Here is a 13,294-nt window from a genome sequence, read left to right on the forward strand (position 1 = left end):
TTGCAGACAGAGTAAGGCACACAGATTCTGGGATTGGGGGTGTGGGATGTGTGAGGGGGTGTGAATCCCAGCCCTGGAGTAAATATCTCTCCTGCCCTTCCCCTCAAACAGAAACACTGGGACAGCCCTGAGGCAGTTTGAGACATCTTCCTGTTCCCCGCTCTCTGGGTTTAAAATCAGGAGCTGTGCTGATGTTTGGGTGGGGAGGGCGGGGTGGGGTGGGGTGAGGAGAGTGTGAGACTGTGGGTGTTCAGGCATGTTCAGCAGTGGGATCTTGCTGTGCTGGGTGGGGAATGTCTCAGATTGCTGAAGCAGCAAGCGGTGAGATTTTGCTGTGCTTTCGGTGCTTTTTAAAAATTTTAATCCATTTTCATTTCTCTCTGTCTTACTTCCACCCCCAAGGAGATTTTATTCAGGAGCTGAAACTCGGGATGATGCAGAGTCAGAGAGAAGCAAATCATTCTGCAGTGAGGAATCGTCAGACAGGAGCTGGGACCAGAGAGAGAGAGACCGAGAGAATTATAATCAACCATCTCGTGTCCTTGTCGTTCAATTCCACACTCACATGCTCATGGGGGAATGAATTATGGGGCTCAGGCAGTCTCTGGAGTTTGGACCACAAGGGCGTGAGACCTGGGCTGGCGCTTGGGGGAGACAAAGGGACAAAAATGGGGCTGCTGCACAGTCTGATCCCACAGATTTTACTGCCTTCCTCTGCCTTCATACTCCCAGCTTCTTGTCTCTCTCACAGCTTTCTATAAATCCCCATCTCCCCTCCATCCTTCAAATCTCCCCCTATCTACTGTACACAGGCTGTTAAAAGCAGAACAGAGTGGGGATGAATTCACAGGTTGATGCTAGGGTAATAGAATGGGGATGGGTTCAGAGGGCAGTGCTAGGGTAACAGAATGAAGATGGGTTCACAGGCCAAGGCAAGGAAAACAGAGTGGGAATGCATCACTAGATCATTGCTAAAGCAACAGTGTGGGGCGGTGTTCAAAGGCCATAGCTGGTAGAACAGAGGCGGGGTGCGAGGAGAACAGAGGATGCATTCACAGGCTGCTGCACAGGGACATACTAAGGAAGGGTTCTCTGGCCTATGCTAGCACAACAGAATGGGGATGGGCTCACCGGCCATTCCTAGGTATAATAGTGTGGGAATGAGTTAACAGGCCATTTTCTATGAGAACAGTTTCAGCATACGTTCACACATCGCTGTTAGGAGAACAGAGTGTGGGATGGGTTTATAGTCTATGGCTAGAGTAACATTGTTAGGATGGGTTCATAGGCCATTGCAAGGAGAACACAGTGGGAGTGGGTTAACAGATCATTGCGAGGGGAACAAGATTAAGATGGGCTCACAGGCCATTGCTAGAGGAACAGAATGGGGATGGGATCATAGACTATTGCTATAAAACTAAATTGGGATTGGGTTCCCAAGTCACTGCTAGGAGAACAGTGTGGAGATGGTTGAACAGTCTGGTGCTAAGGCAAAAGCGTGAGGATTGGTTCACAGGCTGGTGCAAGTGATACAGTATTGATGGTTTCACAGACTGTTTCTAGCAGAGCAGATTGGGAATGGGGTCACAGGCAGTTGTCAGTGCAGCAGAGTGGAGGTGGTTTCACAGGCCGTTGCTAGGGGAAGAGAGTAGGGATTGGCTGACAGGCTGTTACTAAGAGAACAGAGGCAGGATCAGTTCACACGTTGTTGCTACGAGAACATTTTGTGGATGTTCAACAGGTTGTTGCTTGGGGTACATTGGAGATGTGGTCACAGTCTTTTGCAATGAAATTGGGGATGGGTATGAGCCTGTTTCAAGGGGATCAGAGTGGGGATGGATTCATAGGCCTTTCCAAGGGCAACCGTCTAAGGATCTGCTCATAGGCCTTGACTCGGGCAAGACAGTGGCAATGGGCTCACAGATTGTTGCTGGGGGAACAGATTGGGAATGTTTCACATGCTGTAGCTACAAGAAAAGACTGGTCGTGTGTTAATAAGTTGTTGCAAGAAGAAGGGAATGCAGACGTGTTCACAGGTCATTGGTAGAACAGTGGAGATGTGTTGACAGGCCATTGCTAGCTTAACAGAATGGTGATGGGCTTACAGGCTTTTGCTCTTGGAGAAGAGTGCGGATGGTACACAGGGAGAGAAAAAGTGTAGAACCGACACAGAGAGAGATCAACAGACAGACCGAGAGGGAAACAGAGGGATGCACAGATTGATTTGTTGTCACATGTACTGAAATACAGTAAAATGTTTTGTTTATGAGTGGTCCAGATCAGATCGGAGCCAGGCAGAGTCAGCATGGTTTACAAAAAGGAAGTCACGCTTGAGGAAAACGTTCAATTAAAAAAAACACTAGCCCAATCACTGTAACTCCTGGGAAACTCGGGCTGCAAATCACAGCACTCGGTCCCCACTGAAATCAACTGATTCACAACACCCCGATTTTGCATCTCTTTTTGCTTCTGGCCCTGTCTCACCTTCACCTCCCTCAGCCCAGCCAGATCCAATGTCAATTAGTGTTCAATGCCAATGCAGGCCAATGGCAAATCCAATGTTTACCTGGAAAGCGAGCTGGAGGAACATAAGACACAAGGTGTTACAATGTGATGGGGTTGTCGATGACAGGTTAGAGAGGCACAAGGATCTCATCTTTATGCTCCCATGTACTAGTTAGATGAATATGCTCAGTGCACATTACCCCTTCTACATTCATCAGTCTTGTGCTTGTGTTTAAGTTTTGAAAATGGCTTTGAATGTGAGACAAGTGGAGCTGTAACAATCCCGTGGTATTCAGCAGCAAAAAAAACCAATCAGGCTTTTCCAAAATGGGTATCTTCTGAGATCGTGAGCCACATGGAAGAATGAGAACTGTCTCACTGGGGCTCGCCATGTCTACTTTCAAAGTCTGCTCGAAGTGATCAGAAACTTTGCTGAATTTGTAAGTTTATCGAGAGTAGTGCTGGAATACAGGGAAATTGCAAAGTTTAGTCATTTGTTAAACAGAAGTTGCAAGAATATATCCAACTGTTACAGACAAGCCAATTTACTTTGGTTGCTTGGAAACTTGTAGACGCAACGGTGAAGGCAAAATGAAGAGTTACATGGGCAAAGATCAGTCAATTCATGGGAAGTTGCCATATATTTCTCCAGGAGACATGATGTTAGTTAACTTGCTGTTAATGACCTACGTTTTCTTTTCAACGTGTGAAATATGGGGTTGATCAGAGGAATACAGTTCATGTTTGTCCAAGACTTCCAGAAAGTATGTGATTCAATGTTATTGAGCTGACCCGTGAGCTTATGTATTTGGGGAAAATAACTACAATAACAATACATGTACAAAATTGGCTGAGAGAAAGGAAATACAACAGTGGCTTTGGATATTTTTTGGGATAGTTGAATGAATCTATTGAAATTCCCTCGGTGGCAATGTTGAGACCCTTGTGTTTTCCAAATATATATTAATGCTCTAAACATAGGACTACAGGGAACAGGATCAATATTTGTGCATACGTTAGGATTTGGAAACAGAGAAAAATGTGAGCAGAATGGTACAAAGAAGAACAACACAGCAAAGGAACAGGTGCTTTGGGCCACCAAGACTGTGCTGATACATGATGCCTTTCGAAACTAAAAATCTTTTGTTTCTGTGCAATCCATATCACTCTATTCTCTGCCTATTCACCTATCTCTCATATCCACCTTTACCACCCCCTCTACTAGTGTATTCCAAGCACTTACAACCCACTGTCTAAACGCTTGCCTCTTACATCTCCTTTAAACATACACCCTTTTGCCTTAAACTTAGATCCCATAGTAATCGACATTTTCACCTGAGAAAATACTTCACTCTCCATTCAATCAATGCCTCTCGTAATTTTCTGGAAACTTGTGTAAAGTTAGTGGGGTGTGTGGATCAGAGGTGGATGAATTTCAATGTGGAGAAGTGTCAGGTCATACATTTTAATGGGATGAATGTACATCAGCAATATAAAATAAAGGGTACATCTCTAAAGGGGTTGCAAGGATAGAATGACCTGGGTATATATGTGCATAAGTAATTGAACATAGAAGGACAGATTAGAAGAGAACTTAATAGAATCTACAATATTATATTATTTAATTATTTATTAATTACATGGTTTATTAATTTACTTATTTTTTCTCAACGGCAATGACCTGGGTTTTGTTTCTCGGTTTCATTCAGGCACATTAGGATTGCAGCACGAGCAAGTGGCCAATTTCTGGTTGGGTGGATGGAGAAGCCTGATTCATTCATATGAAAACCTAGGATAGAAACTTATGGCCCTGAGGAGACGCTATCCTCAAATTGAGTGACTGCTGGCCACGCTGAGGGATATTGTACAGCAGGGAGAATAGTCAGTCATCCTGAGCTATGAAGAGGGGATGTTGTGAACATCTGTACTGGACTGATGGATGGATTTTTGAAACTCCTTTTATCAGAGCTCAGAGTGGCTGGTACACACAGCAAAACCCAAATCAATTGAAATGATTATCTCTTCTGAATGGCTCGCTCTGGCTGATGGAGATTGATTTTACAAACTAACTCATAGAATTTCCACGGAGTAACCTCAGTTACATCACCCGATTCCAAGGGATTTCCTTAATTTTGAAACTATTCTCTGACATGGAACTTTTGAAATCTTTCCAGCTACAGGTTCCAGCAGATTGTAATATTGTAATCAATAAGACTGTTTCAGGGCTAAATATTTTTTAATGAGTCATTAATAATTTAAGGATTTTATTGTTGTCCTGTGTTATTTGGGAGAGGTTCAATGTCTCTGCATCTGGAGTGACACCTTTGCTGTGGGATCTGAATCCATGTTCATCTATTGCTCTCTTTCACTGATGTTTGATGACTAGCATCGGAATGGTGGGCAGACGGCACACTCTGTGCTGTAAATCTGTATAACTCTGTCCATCTGTATGGTTTTATGACCCTTGCTTTCCTTGATCACCTCTCTGCCATTGTCGAACTTCCACTGCCTCCAATCCTGCATGTATTTTAGATTCTGTTTCAGGCTATACATTTACTGTGTCTTCTCCCACTGCCCATCCCCTCACTATGTGCGACTGGCTTACCAGCATGATGTTCCCACATTATCTTTCACAGGAATTGTTTCTTAAGTGCAACAGTTCACCTGTTTTCCACTTCGGAGACAATATTAACAATCACATTCTGCAGCATTCCTCACCTCCACCTAAAGGTTGGGAGATTTTGGCAAACAGCATTTTCTTTTGTCTCTTCACAATAGATAACGCATTAGCCACAGCCAACCAGTTTGTGCTTACAGTGCTCAAATATTAATAGTGCCCAATTAATATTAATAACACCTCCTTCAACTCAACCAGACAGGGGCCAGCCCTTCTTTAGTTGAGGTCTCCAGTGATGCTTTGAAAAATCAGAGTCAATCTGTCTGCGTGAAATTTAAACAAAGTTTGGTCATCATCTAACTGGTGCATTTTCCTTTGCAATGCCTTGACCAATCAGAGTCTATTATTCGCCCAGGTCAGTACAGTATAAAACGTTTGCTCCCTTTCCATTGGTGCTTATTGTGAATGAACCGAAGTGTGCAAGACAAAAAGCTTTGATGAAACTTGCCTTTTTTGCATACAGTTGGACATTATTGAACTGTTGTACATTGTTGTGGCTCGGCCTCTCTCACAATGCCACCACACAAGGCCTTATAGATGATTATGGAGGAACAATGTGTATTGTGGTTGATTAATTATTTCAATAAATAAAGAGAGGACAGAACTGTGAGCATCGGCCCCTTATAAAATGAGCTTTGTAAAGGGTAACATTGAGGAGCTAGGAAAGGGCAGGAGAGTTAAACAAATACTTTTCAACAATATTCACATTAGGGCATTCTTGCAACTTTAAAATACACAAATATAGTCAAGCAGCAAAAAGGGGAGGAAATAACCATAACAGGAGAAAACATACTGTGGTCAATGAAGTATTTCAAAAGATAAAAAGAGAAGAGAGCTGTGAACATCGGCCCCTTAGAGAATGAGATTTGTCAGTGATAATGAGGAGCCAGGAAAGAGCAGGGGAGTTAAACAAATAATTTTAATCAATCTTCACAGTAGGGAACACTTACAACATTACAAAAAAATTAAGTAGTTCAGCAGCACAAAAGGGGAGGAAAGAACCATAATATTGATCAGAAGAGAAAAAGTATTTGTGAAAATAATAACCATTGACAAAGAAAATAGTGGTCGGCCGTTTGGTCATTCAAACCTGCTCCAACATTTAACACGATCATGGCTGATCATCCATCTGTTCCTGCTTTCTCTCCATACTCTGATCCCTTTCACCCCAAGGATTATATCCAAATCCTTCTTAAATACATTCAATGTTTTGGCTTCAGGTGCTTTCTGTGGCAGATAATTCCAGAGGTGAGGAAATTTCTTCTTATCTCAGTCCTAAATAGCTTGTCGATGACAGGTTAAAGAGACACTAGGATCCCATCTTTATGCTCCCATGTATGCCCATATCCTAAAAGTCATGGTTCTGGACACCCTGTTTATTGAGAACAGCCTTCCTCTGTTTATCCTGTGTAGCCCTGTCAGAATTCTTTTGTTTCTATGAAAGACCACTCTTCTGAACTCGAGTGAATATAGTCCTAACTGATCCAGTCTTTCTTCACATGTCAGTCCTGTCATCCCAGGAATCATTCTGGTCAACCTTCATTGTACTCCCTTCACAGCCAAAGCATTCTTCCACAAGAATAATGAGACCAAAATTGCACACAAGAATCCAGCTATGGGCTCACTGAGACCTGTGGAATCACAGAAGGACGTTCCTGCTCCTGAATCTGAATCCTCTCGTTAAGAAGGCCAAAAGAAACTAACTTGTGCTTGGGACATTTGAAAACAAAGTGTAAGTTTTGTGTTAAATACAAAGCTAATTTATTTGCCTTTTACTCAGAAAATAAAAACCTATATTTTCAGGAAAGTCAATTTAACATCAGTAGAAACAGACAACAATGAAATGTGTTCATTACCGAACATAATTAATAGCAAAATGCAACCACTGTGGTTATTTGTGAATTCACTCATGTTTTTTTTGGGGGGGGGGCAGCAGGGGGGGTTGTCGGGTGTTTGAGTGAATCCCTTCCCACATTCAATGCAGGCGAACGACCTCCCTCCAGTCTGAACATCACTGGCATACAATGAGGTGAAATGATCACCTGAACCCAGTTTGAAAGTGAAAGCACTGGAACGGTCTCTCACCTGTGTCAACACATTGATGGATCATCAATTGTTGAGGACTTTTAAAGCATTTTCTGCAATCTGAACATTCAAAGTTATTTCAATAATGTGAGCAAGTTCATGGAGGCTAATTGTTCAGAATCTTTATACCATTTCCCACATTCTCTGGTCAGAATGAACTTGCTCGTGTTTCAGCAGGTACAATGATCTGACGAATCTCTTCCTGCACATGAAGCAAGTGAACGGTATCTCCCCTGTGTGGATGCATTGGTGTACAGCGAGGTTACATATTCATCTGTACCCAGTCCCATCATGAGAGTATCTTATTGGGCTCTCAACAGTGTGAACATGTTGATGGGACATCAGTTCTCCAGAACATTTACAGCATTTCCTGCAGTCTGAACATTGAAAAAGGTCTCTCATTAGAATGAACTTTCTGGTGTTTCACCAGGTCAGATGAGTGAATGAAACACTTCCTACATATGGAATAGATGAACGGTCTCTCCCCAGTGTGAATGTGCTGGTGTATTGGGAGTTTAGATGATCGCTTGAACCGAGTCGCACAGTGAGAGCACCTGAATGGTTTCTCACTAATGTGAGATATTAGTTCTCTCGAACTTTTCTCGCAATTCCTAGAGTGTGGATATTTTAAAGGTCTCTCCCCAGTGTGAACGTGCCGGTGAGTCAGCAGATGGGATGAGTGAGTGAATCCTTTCGCACACTCAGAGGAGATGAACTGCCTCTCTCTTATATGAACTTGCTGGTGTGTCAGCAGACTGGATGATCAAATGAATCCCTTTCCACAGTCAGGGCTGGTGAACGGTCTCTCTCCAGTGTGACCACACTGATGACTTTCCAGGGAAGATGGATATTTGAATTCCTTCTCACAGTCCTCACGTTTCCATGGTTTCTCAGTGTGAACACTGGTTTTGGCTTCCATGATCAAAGCCTGATGATATTCAAGACATGATGAATTCAACATTTCGTTAGAATCTGCAGCGAGATTTGAGTTCACTGACTGCAAATGCTCCAACTTCCTGTAAAATGAATAACAGACAGTAAGAAGAAAATATGACCCACAGGGAAAAAGGCAGAACTTTAAAACTGGACTGAATACATCTGATCATTTGTGCAATAGACAGTGGACAATGCGACCATGAAAGCTCTTGGATTGTTATAACAATAGAACTGGTTCAGTATTGAGCTTCAGTGAAAGGAACTGGCTGCCAAATCTGGGGCTGCATAAAGGTGTTCTTTGTGGGAAAACTGAGAAATAGGGAGAGCATTAATGGAGATGGGCTTCATATGGGCAGCACGGTGGATCGGTCGTTAGCACTGCAGCCTCACAGCACCAGGGACCTGGGTTCGATTCCAGCCTTGAGCGACTGAGTTTGCACATTCTCCCTCTGTCTGTGTCGGTTTCCTCCCACAGTCAAAAGATGTGCAGGCTCGGTGGATTGGCCATGCTAAACTGCCCATAGTGTTCAGGGGGGTGTGGGTTATTGGGGGATGGGTCTGGATCTGGGTGGGATGCTTCAAGGGGCGGTGTGGACTTGTTGGACCGAAGGACCTGTTTCCACACTGTAGGTAATCTAATTCATCTGCCAGTAATTCTAACAACCTCCCAAACTCACCAGACAGAAACACAAGATCAGGTGGTGCATGGAAAAACCATCACTTCCAGGACTCTGAGCAGCAGATTCAGACTGGAAAAGATTATTGACTTGCTCAATATGTCAGAATGCATTTTATTAAAAATTAAACCTGCTGAAAAAATAGGGATTCTGACAGTCAGAGTTTATTTTAGCCTCTAGTTCAGTTAGAATGTAATACTTTGCCAATGATTTTCTGTATCATATAACCTACTCTGCAAATAACATCTTTCTTCAGGCTATTTTCAAGTTTTTGCAAGAAGAAAATAAATGATGAATCATTTGTACCTTACACATTTTAATTACTGTCCTCACTGCTTATGACGGGGACTGTACCACATAGTGAATAGAAAATACAGATTGGGCTATTATTCTGCAGAAAAAAAATCCATTCCGTTTGCAAGCTGCGCCATGACTTTCATTTTAGCTTCCCAACCCAGACAAAATCCTCTGTTAAGAACAAAGAACAACATAGCACAGGAACCAGCCCTTTAGCACTCCAAGCCTGTGCCTGCACATTCTAACCCTCCATGCTAAAAATGCCTTGATTCACAGGATCCGCATTCCTCTCTTCCCTTCCTGTTCATGTATTCAGCCAGGTGCTTCTTGACTGCTGCTGCTGCGTCTGCTTCCATTGCCTCCTGTGGCAACACATTTCAGGAACTCAGCAACCTTTGTGTGAAAAGCTTGCCTTGCTTATCTCTTTCACACATTCCCCCTGCAGCTTGAACTTGTGTCCTCTAGTAATTTATCCCTCTGCCCTGGGGGGAAAAAAGTCTCATACATTCCGCTCTATCCATGCCATTCACGATCTTATAAACTTCTCTCAGGCCACCCTCTCAACCTGCTGCGTCCCAGTGTAAACAAACCAAGTCTTTCCAACCTTTCTTCAATGCTGAACTCCCCCATAACCATGCAACATCCTGGGAAACCTATTCTATACCCTCTCCAAAGCATCCACATCCACATGTGGTGTCCAGAACTGAATGCAATATTCTAAGTGTGGCCTAACTAGAGTTCTACAAAGCAGCAGCATAACTTGCCTGTCCATATCGCCATTGCACCTTCCAATGAAGGCAGTCATCCCAAAGGCCTTTTATACTAAATTATCTACCTGCACCATCACTTTCAGTAGCCTGTGGACCTGCACACCCAGATCCTTCTGCATATCAATGTTCCTAAGAGTTCTGCCATTTACTCTATAATTTAAACCTGTACCTGACTTTCCAAATTACATCCCCTCATATCTGTCCAGATTAAACTACATGTCATCTTTCTGCCCATAACTCCAATTTATCTATACTCTGCTGTATCATCTGACAATCCTTCTCACTATCTGCAACTCTACCAACCTTTGTATTGTCCGCAAACTTATTGATTAGACCAGCCACGTGTTCTTCCAAGTTATTTATATAGACCAGAAACAGCAGAGGTCCCAGCACTGATTCCTGTGGAACACCACTAATCAAAACCCTCCATTCTGAAAAGTATCTTTCCACTGCTACACCCTGTCTTCGATGTAGCTATCTCTCCAGCTCATGTGACATCATCCTTTGTACCAGTTTGCCCTGATAGACTACTGCGCCATTCTAATGAAGCTCGCACGACTTGAACGCACAGCAGCTTTCTTTCAATTTGGCACTTTCCAATCTTCCAGATTGAATGTGGAATTCTGCAGTCCCTGAACCATCAAACAGTTATAAGGATCTGGAAAACTTGACCTGGAAATATGCTGGTACTGATGTCATGTTCAGTCTGTTACTGCTCGTCGTCAATTCCCCACTCAGTGGAAATAGTTTCTCTGTAACTCCGCTAACAGTCACTAATCATATTCCCAAGACTTTGATCAAAAATATTTCTTATTAATCAATTTCCAGGGATACCTCTCACAGAATGAAGTGATGTGTTTTAGCAGAAGGGATAGGTAGAGGCAATAACACAACACTAAAGAGTGTGCAGATTCTGAGGGATTCACATGCACAGATATTTGAAAGTAATAAATAGATTAATTCATCAAAGCAAATTTGATGTTAATTGATTTCAAAAAAATACTGAATCAGCATTTGAGAGAAAAATGCAAAGGTGCAGGGATAAAACAAGGGAATAGGACTGACTGGATTGCTCCAGACATTTGGCATGGGCTAAATGGTTTGCACTTTTTGATTTTTTTTAATATGGGCCTTCTTGTATTCCAAACCTACAGATTCAGTTATCAATCAGGTGAATCTGTGCTACATCCACTCCATAGTTGTTAGACCGTTCCTGACAGCAAGTCCGAGAACTAAAAACAGCTAATCAACTGTAATCTAACCACAGATAGTGTATCTCATTTTCTGATATCTCAAATCTTTTCCCACTGGCGCGCACACACACACACACATACATACATACCTGAAAGCTACCACATTCAGATGCTGATAACATTCAGATACTCATCAATCGAGTTACTCTTTCACTCTTTCTGAGGTTCAAGTCTGCCAAATTCCTCTGCTGACATTGATCTGTAAGAGTGTAAAATCCATCACGATCAATCCAGGACAGAGATTCAGAACAGAAAAAGAAAAGCATTTCTCTTGGTTTGAAGTTGCTGTTCGTAAATCCTGCTCGCCTTCCCCTCGCCCCGTTCCCAACAAGTAAAGGACATGCGCACTCTCCGGTTCCAGTTGACCCCGGATAAAGATGGCGGGCTCACACGGCTCAGAAAACATTCGCGGCGCCCAGCCCTGCCTCGGCTAACAAAGGAATTCAGCAATTCCAGTCTATTCGTGACAAAACCGGGATCGGTATTTTTCAATTCAGTGACGGTGGCTACTGTCAGATTTTAAAAAGCCTCTCCGCCCACTTCGTGGAATACTCACTCGATTTCTAATTTTCACCTTTCAAATCCTTATCGCGCCTGCTCCTCATCCGTTTCCTCCGGCTCTCCTTTGCCTCCGGTACTGCGCATGTTTGAAACGCGTCAGATTGCGCGCGCACAAGTGGGCGTATACATTCAGAGATAATGGGGACTGCAGATGCTGGCGAACCTGAGATAACTCGTGTGGGTCTGAAACATCAGCTCTTGTGCTCCTCAGATGCTTCTTGGCCTGCTGTGTTCATCCAGCTTCACACTTTGTTACCTGGGCAAATGCATTCCCGCCCAGAATGCTGGGAAAAACACGCTGCCATTGAGCAGCAATATTGATACAACGAAGATATGAAGGAATATGCCAGGACGAAAGATGCAGGAATCCATTGATACAAGTGCATGGTCCCTGTCTGTCCTGGTTCTAATAAACAACAGAACAAAGAGATATGAACACACACTCAACGGATAAAGTGAACAAAATATACACCTTTCCTGTGTAGAATATTTGAATTTCGCCGCAAGTAGAATGCAATTATTGGTGATAAAATCATTTCAAATTTCAAAGCTGAACGATGTCAGGTAGGAAAACTAAATAAATCCGTTCTCACACTGAAGTGTGAAGAGTCTTCCTGTGCGGTGACTGTGCTGATATGTCAGTAGTTTAAGATGTTCAGGCAAGCGTGAAATGTTACACACGAGCTTCAGAAGAGACTGAGATGTCAATCACTTCCTGTCATGAGTTTCATTGCCTCAGCACTCTTTGAATAAACAAAAGCAGACTCAATCAACTCGAAATATTCAGCAACAGTTGAGAGAGAAATGCACTTTATATTACATGACTTCTCTGCATCAGTCCACAGAAAGGGAAAATTAACTCTTCTTCTCAAGCCAGAGACTTATCATCGAGACTGAATATTTCCAATATCTTCTTGTTTTATACTCAGTCAAAGAACTGATTTCTGAATTGCACAATCAATTCATTTGTGACTCGTATCTGTTTTTTCTGTGTCCACACATTAGTGGAAACATCTTCCGTGTTTAGTCTGTCTGTCAGGCTCAGCACAGGAGTTAGATGACAGCTCCAAGAACAAATCAAGTCAGCACTTCTATCCTTTGTTTTAAGATGTTACTTTTCTTTTCTCTGCAAAGAGAAAGAGCGTCCAGAAATGCTGCTTGCCTTGTGGAGAGAGAAGATTTTGGAGACACAGTAAAGGAGTACAAGTCCAAAGAACTGGACACTATCGTGGCTTGGGCTAACAAGTGACAGGTATCATTTGCTCCATATAAATGGCAAGCAATGACATTCTCAAATAAGACAAAATATAATCACAATTCGTTGACATTCAATGGCATTACCGTCACTAAATGCCCCACTGTTAACATGCAGGTGGATTCCATTTACCAGAAACTCAACTAGACTTACCACAGATACACAGTGAATACAAGTGTAGGTCAAAACCGATGAAATACTGCCGTCAGTAACTCACCTGCTGACTTCCCAAAGCCTGTCCATCTTCCATAAAAGTGAAATGGAATAACTTCCCACTG

At 42.7% G+C, this 13,294-nt stretch overlaps 2 long non-coding RNA genes across 2 annotated transcripts; one reads left to right on the top strand and one right to left on the bottom strand.

Annotated features, from left to right (window-relative positions):
* The first annotated feature begins 332 nt into the window (after positions 1-332).
* LOC132208188 (uncharacterized) lies at positions 333-5,786 on the top strand. Its single transcript, XR_009444269.1, has 2 exons — positions 333-2,945; positions 4,215-5,786. It is a non-coding gene; the product is annotated as an uncharacterized LOC132208188 (long non-coding RNA).
* A 296-nt stretch (positions 5,787-6,082) lies between these two features.
* LOC132208187 (uncharacterized) lies at positions 6,083-11,857 on the bottom strand. The gene is made up of 3 exons (XR_009444268.1): positions 11,757-11,857; positions 11,290-11,399; positions 6,083-8,283 (listed from the first exon to the last, which is right to left on the bottom strand). It is a non-coding gene; the product is annotated as an uncharacterized LOC132208187 (long non-coding RNA).
* Between the last annotated feature and the right edge of the window lie 1,437 nt (positions 11,858-13,294).

The sequence above is a fragment of the Stegostoma tigrinum genome, unplaced genomic scaffold, assembly GCF_030684315.1.
Source record: "Stegostoma tigrinum isolate sSteTig4 unplaced genomic scaffold, sSteTig4.hap1 scaffold_304, whole genome shotgun sequence".
NCBI classification, from domain to species: domain Eukaryota; kingdom Metazoa; phylum Chordata; class Chondrichthyes; order Orectolobiformes; family Stegostomatidae; genus Stegostoma; species Stegostoma tigrinum.